We start from the raw sequence: 22,588 nt of genomic DNA on the forward strand, positions 1-22,588 counted from the left end.
CGGGTGAATTTGGCCTACGTTCTGATGAAGTATATCAGTTTCTAGATCAAATCTCCCTTACCTCCATTGGCCTAGATTTACTACAGTGTCCCAAATTTCAGGACACTTTATCAGTGTCCTATAAGAGTACAGGATGTGCAATTCAGAGAATTTGATGCAGAGGTATTGCAGTCTAGGTACTTGTCATAAAAAAATGGGAAAAGCAATGATGGAAAAATACACTGAATCACAGTTCTAATTTAAATAAATGACATTTTACATGTCATTGCGCATGTCATGACATTGCAAGTGAGTCAAATGTCTCACTTATTTTATGCTAAAAGTGGTTTAAAACGATTTAACAATATTTATCAAATAGTTTAGCCACATTAAAAATATTCCAATACATGGGGCACATTTCGAGTAAAATCTGTGTGGAATCATGCAGAAATAAATCTTGCTTAATTGGAGACTGGTTGAGGCATTAAGAACATGATTTTTATGGAAAAAAAATACAAAGTACAATTTATGTCAGGAAGTTGATGCCTATTAATCATAGGCCCCATTGCTGCAAAGATTGATGCCTGATTTTATGCATGTGAGTTGTCCAACTAAAATCAATAAGCGTATTCCTATATATAAGGATCAGCATCTGTGCAAGTTTTTGAAGAACTGGGGCTGGTGGGGGCTGCAGGGGGAGCTTTGCAATATCACACAAGATACTCCCAACACTGTTAACACTACAGAAGGCTACTACATGGTCAGGGCAACATTTTCAAATGTCCCTCAAGTACCTTGTGCCCATAGCAGAACATACATTTACAGAACTTGTTTAGTCTGCTAATCGGGTGTGCAAGTGAAAAGTCTGGAAGTCTCATGCACAAATGATACAAAGCACAAGTGCTTGCACAAACAGTAACGTGCAAGCGCTTTTGCACACAAACTCTCGGAAAGGTTGGCTCACAGGCTGACACATTTAAGCTTGAATGCCTAAAGTTACGCCCCTAAATCCATGTTTAGGCACCTACGTGAAAGCAGGCTGATTTTCAGCAGTGCTGAGTACCCACCAAAGTCAGTGAGAGCTGTAGGCACTAAATATTTCTAAAAAGCAGGTTGTTTTTATTTTATGTGCATAACGTTAGGCACTTGAGCTGAAAATTCAGTGAGAGGGCATGTCTACACTGCAATTAAACATCCGCAGCAAGCCTGTGTCAGCTGATTCAGGCTCAGAGGTCTCAGGCTGCAGAGCTGTAACATTGGTATGTACACATTATAGCTCAGGTTGAGACTCTCCCACCTCCTAGGGTCCCAAAACTTGGGATCCAGTCCAACCCCAAATATCTGTGCTGCAGGTTTACAGCTCCAAGCCCACATCAACTTACAAGGATGGGCTGCAGGGTTTGTGTACTCTAAGTTCTTATATGAAAAGAGAAGACAAGTGTCCTTACCGGAAGTGGTGCACCTTGTTTGCTGGGCTACAGAAAGAATGCATGGTAATTCCCACTGAAACTTTCTCCCACACAACAGCTGAAGAAATCCCTGTCATATGGCAATGAAGCAAAACACAAAAGCATAAATGCTGAAGTGTTAGGTGCTGACCACAGGCTGTCAGAGAGCTGTTGTATCAGTAATGGATGATACACAGTGGTTACCATTAAAAGGTCAACATTTGCCAAAGCCCACCACCCACTGCTTCCAGAGGTTACCTGTTTTCCCCTATACTCAGAAAGGTGGTATTAATACCAGCTGTGTGGCACTGGTTGGCAACATCTACCATGTTATAGAGAGATTGTTATCGGTCTCCAGGCCACCAGCTCACAGTGACTTCCTATGTCCTGCTCAGAAGTCAGCAGCATGCACTTATCGGAGGGGTCGCCGTGTTAGTCTGGATCTGTAACAGCAACGAAGGGTCCTGTGGCACCTTATAGACTGACAGAAAAGTTTCGAGCATGAGCTTTCGTGAGCACAGACTCACTTCATCAGATACTGGTCTTGGAAATCAGCATGCAATGTGACCCAGTGCAGCCTTTTTCTTCAGGTGGGTGGGGTCCACTTGGGAGCCATCCAAACTCCCTAGGCTGTCATATTTCCAGTAGTGGGGTGCAGTTCCCACTGCATTTGGGCCTGCCCATATCCGACCTCTGCCAGCTCACTTCAGAAAACTGATCCCTCTTCCCTCGCAGGCCTGATAAGCTGCTCTGAAGAGGAAGTGCTGACTCCCACATTGGCTGGACACGCAGGGGTGGGGTGGGGAGAAAACAAAGGGGGAGAGGATGAAATGGAAAGGTCCAGGGGGAGTTGTCAGATAAGCTATACATGGAAACACAAAACGGATACAGCCCTCTCTTTGGGAGGGTGAGTCCTGGGGCCTAGTCATTTCCCTCCTACTGCCCTGAATGCAAGGCAAGCAACAGTTACAAGATGCCAGAGATGAAATTACAGCCAGGCTGATCCTGCACCTTAGCTGGGGATGGGCTTGCCTGAGGCAACCTATGCTAAGCGGTCAGCATGGAAATCCTTGTGGGACCCACTGTTCTGAAACACATTATCTCTTCCCTAGCAAACACTTCAAAATCCTTTCAAGTGTGGTATGGTGCAGCTTCATGATGTGCCTAATAGTAGCAGGGAGCAATTAGGAAGGCAGTGTTGTCTAGTGGTTGGAGCAGGGCACAAGATGAACTGAGTTCCAGCTTTGGGGCTCTCTGTGTGACCTTGGGCAAGTCATCGAAGATCATGTTTTCAGTCTCCTCGGGTTTAGTACATGCAATTTTGATCCATTCTAGAGGAAGAAAAAAACAAAGATATGTGGCCTGAGTGCTGTGAGCACTGGTCTGGGGGCCAGAAACTTGCCAGTCATGAGCCTTGCTTTGACACAGTCCTTTTGTAGCTTTAGGTAAATCACTTAGGCTTTGTCTACGCAGCAGCATTATTTCATAAACTATTCCAGGAGAGATTTTTTTGGAAAAGTTTATTCCCAATTAGTGCATCTACACACAAAATGCGGATCAAAATAGTGCTCAGCTATTTCAAAATAGAGCCTCCATGCTGATTGGCTAGTAGGGCACACTGGGTAGGGCTGGAGGCCCCCTATTTTGAAATAGCCGCTCTTCCTTGTCTATACAGCCCCTATTCCGAAATATCTGTTTCAGAGTAGGTGCTCTTCCTCGCAGAGTGAGGTTTACAGAGCTCGAAATAAGCCGTCCACTATTTCAAAACTATTTTGAAATAGCCATTTTGCTATGTAGACACTCAGAATATTATTGCAGAATAGCAGCCATTGTTCCAAAATAACCTTGCTCTGTAGACGCAGCCTTACTGACCCTCGTCTGGGTTTCTAATCTGAAAATAGAACGTGTACCTGCCTGAGGCAGTATAATTCTCTGCATGTTCTTATCTACAGGACATTTGTTCACAGCCATAGTCACAGATGCAAGAGATCTCTGCCACGCAAGACCCATGCGTGCATACGCACTCCATGTAATTGTCTTTTGGCGTGCTAGCAAGATTTGCACAGTCATTCCCTAGATGCTTTACTAAGTCAGGGGGTCTGTGCTGAATATGAAGGGAACTTCTCAGACCAGACAAGCTCCCATTAAGTCATGCAGTAACACTCTGAACTGATGCCTCCTCTCCCTGCTTACTCTACAAACGCAGTCCACATGCTGGGTATAGTACAATCTCTCCCCTTCTAGGTCCTGGTTTACTAACACAGAAATCAACCATCAAATAACATCTCCAGACTTGGCTCCTACTAAGGTTCCTCTTTCAGATCTCTTCACCCCACGCATTAGTCCCTCTTTTCCCAGAAAGCCCTATATCCACATGGGGAAATTATCAACCCACCTCCGTAAGCCAGGAGGATCCATTTAACCCTCTGTCAGTGGGATCAGTGGTGACCAACCATGGGCTGTTTCAGGGAAACGGCTGGCTGATTACAAACTTGTGCCTGTCTCACAAGGGTGTTGTGAGGCTTCATTAACTAATGTTAATATGGGGCTTTGAAGTGTCTACAAGATGAGAATTATTCTTACAAACGTGGGAAAATCTATGGTGTCCCAAGGAAGCTCTCAGGAGCAAAAGTTTTAAGGAGGAGGCCATTCAGTCCTACCCTCTTGTGTGCAGTTAGAAATTCCAACCCCCGCCCCCAGGCATTTAATACACATCTCAAACCTCCTTTCTAAACCTAGCCTAGTTGCTCTTATCACTCCCTTTGGTGAGTCTGTTCCATATACTATATTAACTACTCTCAGCATAAAGGATTTCCACATGAATCCCTTTAGTGTCCAACCCTTCCTGCGCTTTAATTCATGCCCTCAATTGTTGCATTTGACACTAGTTCAGATAGCTTGTAGTGTGTCTCCTCTATTCCCTTCAGAATTCTGTACACTTCAGTGAGATATCGCTTAATCTTCTCTTCTCTAAAGCACAGAGACCTAGTTTCTCCAAGCTCTCTGTTTAACTAACTTCCCTGCACGGTTCTGGCTGCCTTTCACTCTCTCTCCTTCATCTCAGTCATATGATCCTTTTTTGAGAGCGAGGGGAGCAGAGCTGAGCGCAGCGTTCCAGATGTGGCCTCAGCAGCCCCTTATGGCGGGAGGGTGAGAAGTCGCCAACGCAAATGGCATGAGCAAAAGAAAAGATTTCCCCTCCAGACGAAAGGCTAGAGGGGGCCTTGTCCTAATCTCCCGAATGTGGAGGATTTATACGTGGCATTCCTCTTTGTGTGGAAAGGTTTTGCCATGATGGGCACTGCTCTGGACTAGGAGGATACTGTACCTCTCAAGGACACTTCATGGTAGTGTGGAGGAAATCAGAGCTTGCTGTTAACTGTGCCGCTTCAGCATGACTACAAGAGCCACCCCCCGACCCCGCAACACCACCAGTGTTCTCTGTAAGCTGAGTGCTTGGGCAGCCGCCCAGGAGAGATTCTAGTGCTGCCCAGCTGATGCGCAGAGCACCCACAGCCAGATGCGTATGGCTCTTGGTGGTGCACATCTCTCAGTGCACGTAACAAAACATATTCTGCTCATGAAAAAAAATTAGAGGAAACATTGCCCACGAACCTCATTCTGAAAAGGTGGTAATGTTTGGATCAGGCTCTCCAGTACCTGGCTTTTTCCAACCTTTCTGTACTGGGGAACACTTCTGAAGAACCTCTTGCACCGACACCTCCCATCCAACCCACAGTCCCACACCTACCCTGTGGGGGAGCACATGGTTCTATGTTAAAGCCACAGTAGGACCATACAAAGAGACCAGAGGGAAATATTCAGTTCTAAGGGGGCAGGAGCAGCTGTTCATATGAAACCCAAAGTCTGCATTTGGGCTGTTGATTTGCTGTCACTTCATGGAGGACTTGATGTTTATTCATCCCCAGTATGTTGCTGCTGCATGCAGTCCCCTTTACTCCAGCCTCTCCCTCCCTTCACTTTGCCATTTGATTCTTCCAGGGCATGTGCTGTCATCAGCGAATCTGAGCACAGTTTAATGCATACCGAGGAACTTCTGATGAAGAAACACACAATGGAGGGCACAGAGCAACTCTTGTCAAAATCCTAATGGGGTTGTGATGCTCGGAGCAGCTGCCAGTGCTTGGAGATCCCCATCCTTGTTGTGAAAGAAGACACCAAGGCACTTCAGTGAGCAGCAGGGACAGAGAGAGCATCTAGGATGACTCCAGCTCTGTGCAGCCCATTGTCTAAAGAATGAGACTCTCATAAATGCCTTCTCCAGGCATAGGTGCTTAAATATGAGCAGCACCCCACACATCTTAAAGTGGTTCCTATTACATACAGAGCTTCCAGTTGGCTTCAGCAGCTTTCAGCACCCCCACTCTGAAAACTGTTTCAGCACCTGCATCTCCAGGCTGAGAAAATTACCAACCCAGGGCTCCATTTGCAATTCACTGCCAGTTTTAACATCCACAGCTAAGCTGGAGTCAATTCTGTTTCAGAACGTGCCCAGATGCTGCACTTCCAGAGCCTGGCTCATCACCGCCTTATACTTTGGGACATCATGCTACCTCTCAGATTCTGCTACTAAGACATGCCAGTTGGTACTCCCTTACCTGTGACAGCACAAGGTGAGGGGGAGGTGCGGGTCATGCCCAGGGGTTGGTTAAAAAAATAATTCAAGAGCTGCAATGCAAGTAAATGCAAGATGGTCCTTAATACATAACATCAAACCATAGTTTTTGTAACCTCTGTTTTAAGAAAAACACACACCCAAAGATTTGTAATGTGATACGTGTTTACTCCAGGATGTTCACAAGCTGTTTACATATTGCATTTCCTCACACTTTACTTGTCTGTTCATACCACTGTCTTCCTGACTTTTACTCCCAAATCCTCTCTCTCTAGAGGATGCTAGGGGGAGTTATGCAGCATTTCAAGACCACATATTGTTTGCTATTTAGAGCTGAGTTGTCCATTTTTATGCTTTTATCAAAAGTAATCAGGAGGGTTTTTTTTATTTTGCCATGATAGCATCGGAAGCCACAAAGAAGTCCTTAAAGAGCTGCAGGGTGCAGACCCCGGTCATGACTCTGACATCTGTGCTTTATACCCATTTCCCGTTGGGATCCCTCAGAAAGCATTGTAGCCAAACTGGATCATGCTCTGTTCTATCTGGCCTGGGTTTAGGTTACAGAATAACAAACATGCTCTTTTTTCCCTTTTTGTTTTTTTAATCTGAAGGGAAATCTTCACACCTTCATTTGCTCTTTTCTGCACCAGCCCCTCAGCCTGACAGCACAGCACCTCAGTGTGGGCTGCTGCCCATCTATCTATAGTTGCAGTTTTTACACATTTTTCCCCCTCTTCTTTCAAGGGCCCATGAGTCACCTTCCCCTCTTCAGTGGCTGGCCAAAGATGCCCTCCTCCTTACTTTTTCCAACACATACCTCATTGATACCTTAATGCAATACCAGCAGACAATAATAAGCAACAAGAGCAGGGGAGGATGAGTAGGCAGAGTCAAACTTGGTAGAGAGAAGCAGAATGTGATACGTGACTACCTGAGGTCAAGTTCATTTCTGGTGTCATCTGTGGAATTACACATGAAGAATGAAGCAGAGCTGTATGTTCAGCCACAGAGAATATCAGGGACACAAATCATTCTACATTGAGTCACCTGCGCCAGTTAACAGAGACAACCACTGATCTGCTATAGAGGAGGGTTGATACCAAATACAGTTGGCCTCCCCTTTCCTTGGGGGTGTGAGGGGGTACCGCCTGCATCTGTGCAGATGGTGTGCTGTTTGTGCTTGCCAGATAATTTGATGAACTTTATCTGATCACAGGTTTTCCTGAGGAAGGAAAGAAGAGTCTGAGTCACTTGAAAACGGGGGCCCTTCTTCTCTGGTTATGACTAGCTGGAGCACAGAGTGATGTGAGGAGAAAGCAGAGAATCTGGTGTCTTTGTTGGAAGAGGTTCCAGAGCTGTTCCTCTTTAATTTCCAGCTAAAACTGACAAAGGGCTCCAGCAGTAGCAATAGGTGGCCTATTGGCTTTAGTCATTATTAGATACAACAAAGAGAGGTCCGAGTGAGTGAGATGTGTGGTTTGAGAAGAGGGAATCATGAGTTCAGCTTCCAGCACTGACAAAAACATGAGTCACCATTGCTGTGTACCTCAGTTTCCCCATATGTAAAATGGGCTAATAAAATGCACTTGCCTATCTCACAGGTGGAGGAGGAGGAAAGAGATTTGGGACTTAATTAGCCTGGGATTTTCAAACTAGCCACAGGGATTTAGACACCCAAATTTCTGACTCCCGTAGGCTGCTTTAAAAATCCCAGGCTCGGTGTCTGCAAAATGCTTTGAGGATGACAAATGTTAAGCATTGATTTTGCTGTAATTTGGAGCAGGGGATGAGAGGTAGGGGACAATTCTTTCATGATTTAGTTAGGGTTAGTCCTGCTTTGGGCAGGGGCTGGACTCTGTGGCCTCTTGAAGTCTCTTCCAGCACTAAGGTTCTATGATTCTATGACTCTCCTTTTCCCTCCCAAATTGTAGCATCTGGATTCTGGTTAGCATAGAATACCTGAACATTTAACTCTGATGAACCACAAATAAAACCCTCCCCACTCTCAGGTCAACCCATTTGTATTCCACAAGCAAAACAAGCTACTGTGCAGTCCTAGTCCTTGCCAAACGGGCCAACATAATATTTAGCACTTCTAAGGACCAACATTCTCCCAGAGCACTTTATAGAGAGGAGATGCAGCTGCAGAGCAGGGGCGAGAACTTGGGCAATCTCTTCTGTCAGCCCTGGGCTCCACCCACTAGACAACACTGCTCCGATAGTAATTAATGTTCACATTTTAAAGGATGCCTGGTTTCGAATCTTTCAGGCACATTCTGCTACCAAGGATGCAGAGATTTCCCTATGATTATCAAGAACGCTGCCCTGTAGTAGGGCTGTTTCCCTTTAATCCAAGGCTTTCATGGCACTTTACAAGCATTTGTTCATTAAACTTACCAACCCCCTTGTGCTGCACTCATTCAGGCAGCCAGGCACTGGTGTTTGTCATCACTAATGCTGCTGCTCCTGACCATGCATCGTTGAATCCAGGTTCATCTCTTCATGTAACTCCCCCAAGGCGTTCAGATGGATTCCGAGCAGCCAGAGAGACAGAACATTCCCCTCTTTCCTTCCGCTCCCAATGAGAGCATAAAGGAAATACTCAGAAACAAATGCCATGGAAAAAAGAGCGAGAGAGAGCATTTACCATGTTCATCAGGAGAGTGAATAAGGGAGTTGCTGACATGACGCCTGGGGTGCAGAAGGCACCATCACAAGAAAATTGAAAACAGGAGATAAAAATCTAGCATCAGTGGATAAATTCAACAAAGAGACAGGTTCATGCCCTCCTAGAAGAAACGCCAGATAATTAAACTCCATTACTCTGCTAATGTCTCTGGTGAGTGGCTTGAAACACCAGCTACTTTCAACTAATCTTCAACGCCGACCATGAGACGTTGGAGGGGCAAAGGGCAACGGGCTGCTACCCCTGAGAACTGCAGAAGCAGCTTGGGGTACACAGCGAGCCCATGGGCCAGCCTTTGATATCTGCAGCACTGGTACTGCCCTTGGGCTGGGACACAAAAGAAATGAGTCGGATGGTCTCAGAAGAGTCACTGGTGCGTATTTATATTGTGAAAAAAATACCTCCAGTTGACTCCCTTAAAACAGTAAATCTCTGCTCAGGGTGAGGCTATCAGGGAGCATGGCAACTCTGCATTCAGGCCTGCCGGTGGTGTCATGCTGGACCAAAGATAGGAACAGTACCAAGTGCAGCTAGTCAGGTTTGGGTTGCATTAACAAAGCTTATGGCAGGAGACTTGGCAACTCTTATTCACTGCAGTTAGCCCATTGATTTTACCAGCACCATGATTATAGAAAACAAGTGATACGAGATCTGGGTTGGGCTTATGTCTATTTTTTAAAAATAGGATGTAATTTTCCATATTGTTCCCTCCAAGCTTTGACACACCACACATGGGATTCAGATGAGCTAGAGGCTTTAAAACTTTTACTAAACTCAGCCAGGATTACTACAGAGGAAGAGCGCAGCAATCTGCTGATTCCACATATAGAAAGGCCGCTGGGATCTCAAATTAATAGGCTGGAGAAGGGGCTGTTCCCAGTGTGTTTTATTTATGGGAATCAGGACAAGCAAGTTCTATGAATACACAGAAATAGTGAGCAGTGTCACCCATGGCTTGCAATGCCCAGGACCGCAACCAAGGTAGATGCATGAGGTGAAGTTGTGAAAAGTCACAAGCTAATTATAAAACAAAGTGTGTGTGTGTGAGAAAGAGAGACTTCACCTGTTGGACGTTTTATCTCCTTTTTTGGACTTCAGTAAAAAGGAAGTTAAGTTCCAGTCACTCAGAACCTGATCCTTAGCCCTCCAATTGTTCCGCTGAAGTCGCTGGGGCCAAATGGGAAGTAAGATGCAACTCAGTCTCTGGGATCCATATTATATAATTCTTTTACAGTGTGATTTAAGTCAACCTAGGTGAATGGCACCCTGTGCAAAACAAAAAAGCAGCCAAGTAGTACTTTAAAGACTAACAAAATAATTTATTAGTCTTTAAACTGCTACTTGACTGCTATTTTGGTAGATTACAGACTAACACGGCTATCTCTGTCACCGTGTGCAAAGCTGCCGCAGCCCTGAGCAACACTTGCATCCTATTTTGTGGGACTTTATGAGTGCCAAGGCCCCGTTCTGGCCCCTCTGCACACAGGTGACTTTCACCAAAAGTGACGCCTAAATAAAGACTATCTCTGGACGTGTCTGAAAATCTGCCTGTGTTTGTATAGATACACACCGTGAGACCGAGTGGTTCTGCCACACTGGTAGTGAATGCAGTACTGTGAGTGTTTGAGTGGTTCCAGAGAGCAGCAGGAAAAGGAAGCCTTGTTGATTGGGTAGGAGCTATAGCATGGTCCTTACGCAGGAGAAGAGCAAATGATCCTTCCTTTGGCTATTCTTAAGGGTGATCAAGTTCAGGTGAAAAGTTCTGGGAGCTGTGTTGATCTGGGCAAGAGAGTGAGAGGTCAAGTCCATTCTCCTTGTCCTCTTTTGAGACTGCCAGCATGAGCACTAATCGTGCTCACTGATAAGCCCAAAAGTATGTGATTGTAGAGACTGCTAACACAGACAGTGGTTTACTAGGCAACGGAACAAGATAACCAATTCATTTCTCACAGGCCACTAACAGGTGTCAGTTACCAAGTTGAGCCTGATGGGGATCATAGAATACTGTAACTGTAAGGGACCTCAAGAGGTCATCAAGTCTTTTTCCTTGCCCTCATGGCAGGACCAAGCACCATCTATATCATCCCTGTTAGATATTTATCCAACCTGTTCTTAAATATCTCCCGTGATGGAGATTTTACAACCAACCTAGACAATTTAGTCCAGTACTTAACTGCCCTGACAGTTAGGACACTTTTCCTAATGTTCAATTTAACTTTCCTTGCTGCAGTTAAAGCCCATTGCTTCTTGCCTGTTTTCAGAGGCTAAGGAGAATAATTTTTCTCCCTTCTCCTTCTAACACCCTTTTAGGTACTTGGAAGCTGCTGTCATGTCCTCTCTCAGCCTTCTCTTTTCCAAAGTAAACAAATCCAAGTCTTTTAATCTTCTCTCATAGGTCATATTTCCTAGACCTTTAATCATTTTAGTTGGTCTTCTCTGGACCCTTTCCAATTTCTCCACATCTTTTCTAAAGTGTGGTGCCCAGAACAGGACACAATAATCCAGTTGAGGCCTAATCAGTGCAGAGTGGAAGAATTTTCATGTCGTGTTCACAACACTCCTGTTAATGCATCTCAGAATCATGTTTGATTTTTTTGCAACAGTGTCACATTGTTCACTCATACTCAGCTTGTGATCCACTATGACCCCTAGATGCCTTTCTGCCGTACTCCTTCCTAGGGAGTTCCTTCTCATTTTCTATGTGTGAAACTGATTGTCCCTCCCTAAGTGCAGTACTTTGTATCTGTTCTTATCAAACGTCATCCCATTTACCTCAGACCATTTTTCCAGTGTGTCCAGATCTTTTTGCGAAAGACTTGAATAGACATTTCCCACCCATAACATGTCGGTGATATGCTGATCAAAAAGTGGTATCTCTCAAGATCAGTCGGTAGCTGCTATTGATGGATAATGGCAAGAATTGAAACAGGAATAAAAAGCAGGTCAATTTTTCAACGTGCATTTTTCTGAGTGTCCTACAGCTTTGCTAACTCTTCACCAAAGTCACTGGCTAAGGATGAAGTGGCTTTCTCCAATTCTCCTGCAATCTGAATAGCAACAGAGAGGTAGCTGTGTTAGTCTGTACTCCAACAAAACAAAACAGCAGAAATGTAGCACTTTAAAGACGAACAAAGGCTACGTCTACACTGGTACGCTACATCGAAATAGCTTATTTTGATGTCGCGAAATCGAAATAAGCTATTTCAACGCATAGCGTCCACACATCCTCCAGGGCTGGTGCTGTCGACGTTCAACGTCGACGTAGGAAAGCGCTACATCGAAATGGGCCCCGCAGGGGAGCATCTACATACAAAAGCAGCCCCAATTGGAATAAGGGGTCTAGGAAAGCCTGCGGACAGGGTCACAGGGCGGACTAGTCCTTCTGGGGCAACAGCAAGCCACTCCCTTAAAGAGCCCCTACCAGACACACGCAGCCTGCACAGCATGAGGTTTGCAGAGCTGACAACTGGTTGCAGACCCTGTGCACACAACATGGACTCCCAGCTGCAGCAGCAGCAGCAACCAGAATCCCCGGGCTAAGGGCTGCTGCACACGGCGCCATAGAGCCCCGCAGGGGCTGGACAGAATGTCTCTCAACCCCTCAGCTTATGGCCGACTTGGAGGACCCTGCTATTTTGACATACTGGGATGTGGATCATCTACAGACGCCCTACTTCGATGTTGAATGTTGAAGTAGGGCACTATTCCCATCTTCGGATAGGAATAGCGATTTTGACGTCTCGCTGCCTAACATTGTGCCGGCTACTTCAAAGTAGCTGGCTAGTGTAGACGCACCCAAAATGACTTATTTGTTGATGAGCTTTTGTGGGACAGACCCACTTCATCTCCTGCAATCTGTCCAGGTTTACACAGCATTTTGTTTGTTTGTTTTTGTCTTTCTTTCTTTCTTTCTTTCTTTCTTTCTTTCTTTCCAACATGTAAAGCTGCCAGCTGCAGCAATGATCTCTGAGCCCAGAGAACAGGAAAGGCAGTTTCTAAAAAGGCACACAGGAAGCAGAAGGGGCAAAAGGTGCCACAGCTGCCTCTGGAAAACAGAGACTGCAGGCCAGATTCTGATCAGAGATCAGTGTAAATCTGAAGTCACCCCATTGCCTTTAGTGGAGAGACTCTAGATGTGTCAGCTTAATGGAGACAGGACTTGGCCCTGTATCTTTATCTAGAATAGACACAGATCTCGTTCAGGGAACATGTTGTTTCATTTCACCTCAACAACAGGACACGGCTTTGGGCTGATTACAACACAACTCAGGTGATGTTAGTGTCATGCTGCCGAAGCCACAATCAGAAGTAGTCAAGTACCAGAGGGGTAGCCGTGTTAGTCTGGATCTGTAACAGCAACGAAGGGGCCTGTGGCACCTTATAGACTAACAGAAAAGTTTTGAGCATGAGCTTTCGTGAGCAAAGACTCACTTCATCAGATGCTGGTCATGACCAGCATCTGATGAAGTGAGTCTTTGCTCACAAAAGCTCATGCTCAAAACTTTTTGGTGAATCAGAAGTAAATACGTCAATCAAGACGCAGAGGCAGCTAAATAAATTTCCCATTAAACACCAAACCACTGCACCATTTCTCGTTTTTGCAACACAAGTTCCACCACTGTGGCAGGAGGAGTTTGGAGACCCAGCTTACAGCTAAGGAAGGACCACAGTCTAAGGGCCTGCTCTTGAGTACTCTTGCTCACCTAGTCCCATTGGTCGCAACTCTGCTCTTAGTTACACCAGGTTAAATCCGAAGTGATACCGTCAAAGTCAGGGGAATCCTCCACATTCACACTGACGCAGGTGAGAACAGAACATGGCCCCATGGGATGGCTCACGTGAACAAGTGTTGCCAGGATCATGCCCCAAGTTAGAAACAGACCAATTATATCCAGTGTCTCATCAGGACAGGAACATTGGCACAAAGCGACCGTGTATCAAACCACGTCGCGTGCACAATACTTTCTCCTCCAAAGGAAAAACAGATTTGCAACTCTTGCAGTGAAATACACCGTCACAGCGCCACAATCCTGAACTGATCACAGAATAGAGAGCAAAAAGGAAAGCTGAGGACCTGTAACTATTTTTGTGTGTTTCCCCAAACAAGCTCTCTCATAACATTTCCCCACTGAATCGTAACAATCATTGTACTTTGTACGTCTAGAATGAGGATGGCAAACAGTGATTAGTTCTGCCTTCTAGCACCCTGATGGCAGACATGGTATGTATCGTTGTAGAAAGTGAGTCTTAGTGTGCTCATTTTATAATTAATGAATTAAGTGACTACCCAAGGCTGTACAGTGAGTCAGCGACAGAGCTGCCAATAGACCCAGCAGTTCCCACCATCCTTTGCTCCAACTGCTAGACATCCCTTCCCTCCCTGGCCAATAATTAGTTCTGTCACAGTCTGTTTCAAGCACTAGCCTGGTATTTCCAAGTGACTTCTCACTGGCTCCACATTTGCTCCTGCTGCTAAGCTGAGCTCAGCAGAATACTCTTATTTTACTCCTTTGAAAGCTTTTCTTGCACAAAAAGAGGTATTCTACTGAGACCTGCCTTCGATCGCTAACCTGCAATTGTGAGCTGTATGTTTGTAAAGTGCTCTCTGTAGTATTTTGTTAGTCTTTAAAGTGTTACGTGACTGCTTTTTTGTTTTGATGGAACACAGACTAACAAGGCTACATCTCTCTGTTACTATTCAACATGCAAGTCACTACATTCAGCTGTTTGAAATGGAGCTCCATCAACTACATAGAGTCTGTACTAGAAGTGCTATCGATCTGAAGAAGTGGGTCTGTTGCATGAAAGCTCATCACCTAATAAGTTATTTTGTTAGTTTTCAAATTGCTACATGACTGCTGGTTTGTTCTCGAGTGCCCATGTTAAACATATAATTTATGTCACTATTGCTATTATTTATTTACTATTCTGATAATTTCCTCCAATCAGCTACTCCAGAGTACAGCCAGCAGAGGGGCCTCTGTTGTCCTTGAATGTTACTCAGGAACCAACAAGCTATCCTGGCAGGTGATGTAAACAGTAGTCTGCTCCACCCTGGCTGAGACCTTGCACCACTCACTCCTTCCTGGTAAGTCACCAATCCAGTAATGCCCAAGATCTTTCTAGAGAGGAGGGATGGTCCAGTGCTCAGAGTGCTAGGGTGGCACTCCGGAGACTCACGTTCAGATCCCTTGTCTGTTATAAGGCTCCTGTTTGACTCTAGAGAAGTCACTCCTGTCTGCCTCAGTACAATGGAGGGCTGTGTCTACACGTGCCACTTCTTCTGGAAGCGGCACGGTAATGAGCTGTCCGGAAGATGCTAATGAGGCACAAATGCAAATTTTCCATGCCTCATTACCATATTGGCACATGGTTTGGAGTCTGGAAGAAGCTCTTCCGGGCTCCAAAGTATACGTGCAGACGCGTGGCCCACGGTGATCTTCTGGAAGGGGAAGAAGGGGCTTCCGGAAGGAGGGTTTCCTTCCAGAAGATCCCTGCAGGCTGCGTGTCTGCACATGTACTTTGGAGTCCAGAAGAGCTTCTTCCGGACTCTGAACCACATGCCAATATGATAATGAGGCATGGAAAATTTGCATCCGTACCTCATTAGGATCTTCCGGATAGCTCATTACCGTGCTGCTTCCGGAGGAAGCAACACGTGTAGACACAGCCGGGAAGAATAGCTCTGTCCCATTGCACAGTAGTAGTGGTGGGAGGATACTTAATTTAAGATTGGGGGGTTCTTAGATAGTGTGGCAAAGGGGACTGTATGACAGCTAGAACAAGCAGGATAAAAGGGCCAGTCACTCCCATCCGTAGGAAGTGAGTGTTTCCATAAGAATCCCCTCAAAAATCAAGTCTATGTCTGGGAAGAGAGGCATGTTTAGCAAGTGGCTTAGTTCAGTCTTTCTCAACCAGGGGTACGTGTCCCCTTGGGGGTACACCAAGTTCTTCCGAGTTGTGTACAGCAACTCATACAGATATTTGCCTCATTTTACAGCAGGCTACATAAAAACGCTAGTAAAGGCAGTACAATGACTTGTTTCTATTGCTTCATACGCCTTACCTGAAATATCAGTACAATATTTCTATTCCGATTCATTTATTTGATAATAAGATGGTAGAAAGTCAGCACGTTTTCAGTAGTTGTCTCCTGGGGTATTTTTGTATGATTTTTGTAATTAAGTAGTTTTTAAGTATGGTGTAACTTGGTGGTATGCAAAACGTCCTCCTGAAAAGGTACAGTAATCTGGTAATCAAATTACTTTAGGACCATCTTTCTCAACTGGTGGTACGCGTACCATTGGGGTACATGGAAGAAGTCTGGGGGCACTTATATTTTTTGAAAGGGGTACTCTATGAAAAAAGATGGAGAAACACTGTCTTAGTTCACACCCACTCATGAACACATCTGAAAGCATCTCTGAGCAATCCGTGTAGACAAAGACAGTGGTGTTTTCAAGCTTGTTAACTGACTGGGACCAGCTCTAAGCTTTGTGGTCATTAGGAACAAGTGTGCTTTTTTAATGGGGATTAGATAACGTGTTAAGGTCTTAGTGTAGACAAGGCAGCTGTAGCTTTAGAATGAGTTAGATGGCTGATGAAGTGGGAATTTTGGGTTATATTTTATGAGTCTTGTTTGTGCCTCAGTTTCCCCAATATGCTGCATTGTTACCCTGTGTGTGTGAGGGGGAAAGACAGTTTGTTCTTAGGACAGGCTAGGAGATAAAGTTGTGGGTGTCACTGAAAGCTGTCTCCCTATAACTGCAGAGCATCTGGGAAGACAATTGGAAATTTATGTGCCCAGTCATCGATCTCTAACAACCAGTGACCCTGGAGAGATACAGACTTCCCAGCTGCTCAGCAAGAGCTGAACAGCATTTCCCCAGTTCTGGAATAAAGGATGGAGTGCTGCGAGGTGGGGATAAATAAGTGTTGGCTGATGGAGGCAGTCAGGATCTCTGACAATGGCAGTCAGATGCACAGATGGACAGAGCTTGACCAATCATCAAATCATAGACTAATAGAATTCTAGGGCTGGAAGGGACCTCAGGAGGTCATCAAATCCAGCCACCTGCCTGAAGCAGGATCAACCCTAACTAAATCATCCCAGCCAGGACTATGTCAAGCTGGGACTTAAAAACTACTAGGGATGGAGATTCCATCACCTCTCTCAGTAACGTGTTCCAGTGCTTCATCACTCTCCTGGTGAAATAGTTTTTCCTAATATCCAACCTACACCTCCCCCACTGTAACTTCAGGCCATTGCTCCTTGTTCTGCCATCTGTCACCACTGAGACCAGTCTCTCCCCATCCTCTTTAGAACCCCCTTTCAGGAAGCTGAAGGCTGCTATCAAATCACCCCTCAGTCTTCTCTTCTCCAAACTAAATAAGCCCAAATCCCTCAGCCTCTCCTCATTGGTCATGTGCTCCAGCCCTTAAATCATTTTCAATGCCCTCTGCTGAACCTGCTCCAATGCATCCACGTAATTTCTATAGTGGGGGGCCCAGAACTGAATGCAATACTCTAGATGTGGCCTCATCAGTGCCAAATAGAGGGGAATAATAACTTCTCTAGATCTGCTGGAAATGCTTCTCCTAATGCACCCCAATATGCCATTAGCTTTCTTGGCTACAAGGGTACGCTACTGACTCATATCCAGTCTCTCATCCACTCTAATCCCCAGGTCCTTTTCTGTTGCACTGCTACTTAGCCAGTTGGTGCCCAGCCTGTAGCAGTGCTTGGGATTCTTCTGCCCCAAGAGCAGGACTTTGCACCTGTCCTTGTTGAACCGCATCATATTTCTTTTGTCCCAATCCTCCAATTTGACTAGGTCACTCTGGCCCCTATCCCTATCCTCCAGTGTATCTACGTGACCCCCTAGCTTAGTGTCATCTGCAGATTTACTGAGGGTACAATCCATTCCTTCATCCAGGTCATTAATAAAGATGTGGAACAGTACTGGCCCTAGAACCAATCCTTGGGGCACTCCCCTTGAAACCGACCACTTGAAACCATGGGTTCCCTAGTGCTTGGCTAGGCTCTGGCCTGACCAAAACAGACTGTACTTTAACCTTCAGGTCTCTGTGCAGCCTCAAGGACTTCCTACATTGTGCTCCAGCAAACAAATAAAAATGACTGTTGTGCTAACGCTGTGCGAGGGTCACAGCTAATATCAGTCAAGGTGCATTAATGCCGGAAGAGTGAACAGGCCTCTTTTGCAGTCAGGCTTGGTTGGACTCGCAGAGCTCACAAGTGCCAAGCCGGTGAGCTGCAAGCCCAGAGGCCAGTGGCAGGAGGCGACGACACCAAGTACCTTCCCCCGGAGGAAGAGCAAGACGTTTCCGGGGTCTGGCACGATGCAGGGCTCTCCCTAGAAATTGTTCCAAAGCTGGGGCCATAGCACCGACCCATTGGTCCTGACAATGCTCAGCGCCCGCCCTGGGTTTACTCCAACCTGCTAAGATGGGTGACAACTGCCCCTTATGCTGTCTACCCTGCGTATTTTAACACACCTTTTTTCTCTTACCAGACATGGCTCTCACAGTGAAATTCCACTGCAGACAGCATTCCTCATGGACTGTAAATAGTTCACATAGGAAGAGCAGCAGGAGGGCAGCCGGAAAACAGGGCAAGTACCCTACCCCATCTAGCAACTTGGTGTTTGAGTCTCAGTCTGTCCCCAAGGAGAATCCCTTTGGGACTGGGGCACGTTCAGCTGTTCAAGGGTCACTGTTGCTGCCACCACTGCCTTTAACAAAAGGCTCAGGCTGCCTTTCCTGTGCCTGCCCCGTTCCAAGAGTGATGTTTGTGAGCCAAACCTGCATCTCCGCCCTTTCATTGCTCAGTGCCCCTGCACGCAGGGGGAAGCAGGGACAGGCCTTGGGAAAGGTGGAGCCTAGCAGGAGGTCCCATCCCACAGCCTACCCTCTGCTTGAACTATGGTGCCAGGGAAGATGGTTTCACCCCCTCCATTACCTTCCATTGTCCCACTTTAAAGGGAGATGTTACAGGACTGGCTAGCAACAGCCCAGCCAGCATGGCAGGGTGCAGACGTTGGAGCCGGGCCCTGGAGCAGGATGGCCGAGGAGGGATGTTCTTGGGGCTCTGGGGCACAGCGAAGATGGCTTCACCCTGGGACTGATGAGACAAAAGCTTTCTCTGCAGTTTCCTGAGGTTGGCAAACAGTGTTCTGAGGAGAGGAGAGTTCTATGCCTTGGCTGAGCTCTGAGCAGCCATGAGGCTGGAGACTGACCTGAATGCCAAAGCAGTCCCTCAACGTGCCCAGCACAGGTCTCTGCTCCCCTCCTTTCTCTCCCCGCCCCTGCAGCCTTCTCTGAGCTCCGGAAAAGCCACCTTTATCTCAGCCTAAGAGTGGGGCCTCACAGGGCAGCAGACTCAGGGCACAGCCCTACTCCCCACCCCGCCTGGGGCTCTTAGCTGAACCATGGAATGTGACCTCAGCTTTGCCCTTGCAGCGAAGGCAGAAGAGCTTGTCCATCAAAGTCACTCTGTGTAAGAAAAGAAGGAACTCCTGCCTAGCCCAGAGAGGTTAGCGATGCCCCTGGGCAAGGGATGCTTTCATCTGTGCAGCTGGGAGTTCTTTGGTTGTTTGATGGGAGCATAGAAATGAGGGGTGCTGAAGAATCTGCTTTTCAAGCCACTATGGGATTGCTCATGATAACCCAGTCTAGTTAGAAATGGCTTAGCTGGTGGGAAAGGATTGCCCGGCCCCATTAGACCTCATTGTTTTCTCTCCTTATTTCTCAGAGTGAAGCCCCACCACAACTCCTCTCTTCCCTGAAGCTGACTGACCTCGGCTATTTATACAATCAGGTGGGGGCAGAGCAGGGATGGAACAGGGGCTTCTCCTGGACCCTACACTCCACTAGGAAAGCCCTGCAAGATGCAGTCTGTGGGAAGGCTGACTGTGGTATGGGTCTGGTTGCTGGATCTGGTGCCACTGCATACACAGCTGCCCTATGGCTGTGTGTTGTGTGTATGGGCAGGGCTGAAATAGAACCAATCTTCTTGCTAGACGACATGCCCTGGCTCTGGCCGCGCTGTACTAGTATGTCTCCATTTTAGAGAGCAAAAAAACGAGGCATCAGGTGATTAAGTGACTTGCCCAAGGGCACAAACAAGCGTAACACTGATAAACCCTGATTGGTGGCAGGCAGGATCAAACCTTGGAGCCTCATGGGTCTTAACTAAGCTCTGCCTTAACTAAGCAGACTCACTAATCTCTAAGTGGTCTCAGAACCATGAGAGAGGACAGAGCACCACACATAAGACATGTGTGGGTTACGCATGGCTGTGGCTGAACAGAACTGCCATGAGAACTCCCATGTTTCCCACTGCTACCCCCATACTCATTCTGCTGTAACACTGCCATCTGACATGGACACACCAGCCTGTGGACTCATACGCCCCTGGGATTACCAGAAGGCTTTTTAATTCATTTCACTTCCTCCAAGATAGATCAGCAAGATACTATATTCAGCAATATGATCACACTTTTTCACCTGAAAAAGCAGTTTGCCTGGTTAAGATTTCAGGTATAGTTTGACTGTAGCAGAGCTTTTTACATTAACCCTTCTGTCCCCAGACTCTACCAAAAAAAAAAAAAAGAAGAAGAAGGGGCATGCGAAGAACAGAAAAACATAATAAAGTATCTCCCTCTTCTCAACTTTTATAAAATACCCATTCAAACTGTGCTGGGCAATTCAGCTGCCGAGGCTATTGGTTCAGGAGTTCTGTATCGCTGGAGCTCTTATCATATCCTCCCAGCATGGCAGGGATGCAAGGACAAGGCAGGCATAAACTGTACTGCAACACTGTGAAAGGCAGCCTCAGATTCCACAGCACAACACAGAAAAGATCGTGAAGAGTCTGACTCTCTCCTGGTTGGGCCGCTGGGAAGGAGCTCTCTGCCCTCCAAGTCACCTCGGTCAGGGCCAGAGTTCATGGCGTAAGAGCATGCAGGTCAGGCCTTAGAGCAAGGTGAGCAAGGTGATTGCTTTGGGCCTGTGCCTTCAGGGCCCCACGCTCCAAATGACTATAGTATCCACTGCCCACTTTGCTGGGCCTTGCTGTCTTGGGCCCTGACCACCCACTGAGCCTGAGTATCAAGAGTGCCACCCTGGGCCCCACCCACCAGCCAGGCCCTACTGTCATAAAGCCACCTTGGGCCCTGACCACCCCTAGGCCCCGCCCACCCCAGGTCCTGCTGTCAGCATGCTGCCTTGGGTACTGCCCACCCCTAGGCCCCACCCACCTCAGGTCCTGCTGTCAGCATGCCACCTTGGGTCCCACCCACCCGAAGGCCCCACCCACTCCCTTACTCTGCTGGCAGAGGGTCACCTTGTGCCCTGCAAACTCTTTGGCCAGGCCTGAGAGCATGTGTCTGCTCCTCCACACACACAGGTTTAGATTCAGCTCATTCCTTTTTTAAAACACAAACCAGCCAACCCCCTTAACCCACTGGCCCAAAGATTATTCTGGGCAATATTACAGCAAAGGATAAACAAAGTCAAGGATTATTTTAGACAATCAATAATGGCGAATACAGTTCTCTCTCTCCCCTATTAGAACACACAGCCTTACTCCAGGTCTTAATGTGCCAACCTGCAACACCTTCCAGCCTCTTGCTAATTTCCAAGGATGCAATGATCTCTGTGATGTGTCTGAAATCATTTGGTTAAGGCTCTGCTAGGCTGTGTGATTCACTGGTTCTGAAGGTGAACTCAGCTACCCATGGCTTCAGGCCCTGCAGGAAGAGGGATGCTTTTCTACATCTGGATTTACATAACACTGTTTCTAGTAAATTCTCACTCCCAACCCGTTGCTATGCAGTATCAGTGCACTTACAACAAATGGTCCTCATCTTTCCAAGGGCTGATTGAGCCCCAAGTGGCTAAAAAGTTTGATTTAATTAGAGCATAACCAATATCTAGTTCAAGAGTTTGCAATGGGCGTAGGAAGAGGGAAGATATTCTTATTCTTTCTTGGCCTTGCAGTGCCCCAAGCAGGGTTTCTGGTGCTGTTGTCCCTATGCTGTGTACACGTGTAACAGAATGTCAGTCCCTGCCCAGAAGAGCTTGTATACATTGGGGGTTACAATGCACTACAAAGACTTCTCTTGCTTGGTCCAGGATTTGAATCTCGGTCATGTAGGGAGGGGCTGAAAATCTCTGGTTCTTTGGTGGGCTGGGGGGACTTGAATTGGAGGTCTCTTTCTCACTTCTTGAAGCCAAGCAGCAATTTCTGGATCATGGTAACAGGAACCAGCGGTCAAGATTTTAAATATGGGGACCTAATGTTAGCCTGGAACAGGGTGGCGAGCCCCATGTCTGGGAGAGCCTGTGGCCAAGCTAATTCTGATTACAGATTTTACATAAGTGATGTGGCTTTCAATGTGTTGATGTATTGAGGACCCACCAGCTTCAGCCAACATCAATCAGACCAGCTGGAGGCTCAGCACCTCTCATAAATAAGGTCCTAGGAGCCTAATTTTAAGCACTCACTTTTCAAAGGACTGGATGATCAGGACAAAGTTACTGTTGTCTTCTCCCTGAGCCTGGTCCCTCCAGAACAAGATACCAACAGATTGGCAGGGAACCAGCACAGCCGTTGCCCATGATTTGCCTGGTCTGGGAATATGGAGAGGATTTCAGCTGCACTCCTCCAGCCGTGATGGTTCATTTTCAAGCGAATAAAGAAATTTACAAAATTTGGGGATCCTTCAAATCTGCAAAGTTCCCTACAAAAGTCAGGGCTTTTCTATTTACAGACAGAATGCCTTGGTGATGAGGAATGAGCAGAAAATAAACCCCGTC

At 46.5% G+C, this 22,588-nt stretch overlaps 1 protein-coding gene across 4 annotated transcripts in view; it reads left to right on the forward strand.

Moving 5' to 3' along the window:
* Nucleotides 1-22,588, forward strand: part of ABHD16B (abhydrolase domain containing 16B) — an 83,082-nt gene that overhangs the window by 7,678 nt on the left and 52,816 nt on the right. For 3 of the 4 annotated variants that reach the window (XR_012647858.1, XR_012647857.1, XM_075011608.1), the window contains exons 2-4: nt 14,699-14,837; nt 18,283-18,381; nt 19,521-19,586. The gene's annotated coding sequence lies outside the window, so the exon portion shown is untranslated. Of the gene's footprint in view, nt 1-5,429; nt 6,062-14,698; nt 14,838-18,282; nt 18,382-19,520; nt 19,587-22,588 lie in introns of all 4 variants that reach the window. The other variant, XM_075011607.1, reaches the window with a different exon arrangement.

This window comes from Carettochelys insculpta, chromosome 17 (assembly GCF_033958435.1).
Source record: "Carettochelys insculpta isolate YL-2023 chromosome 17, ASM3395843v1, whole genome shotgun sequence".
NCBI lineage: Eukaryota > Metazoa > Chordata > Testudines > Carettochelyidae > Carettochelys > Carettochelys insculpta.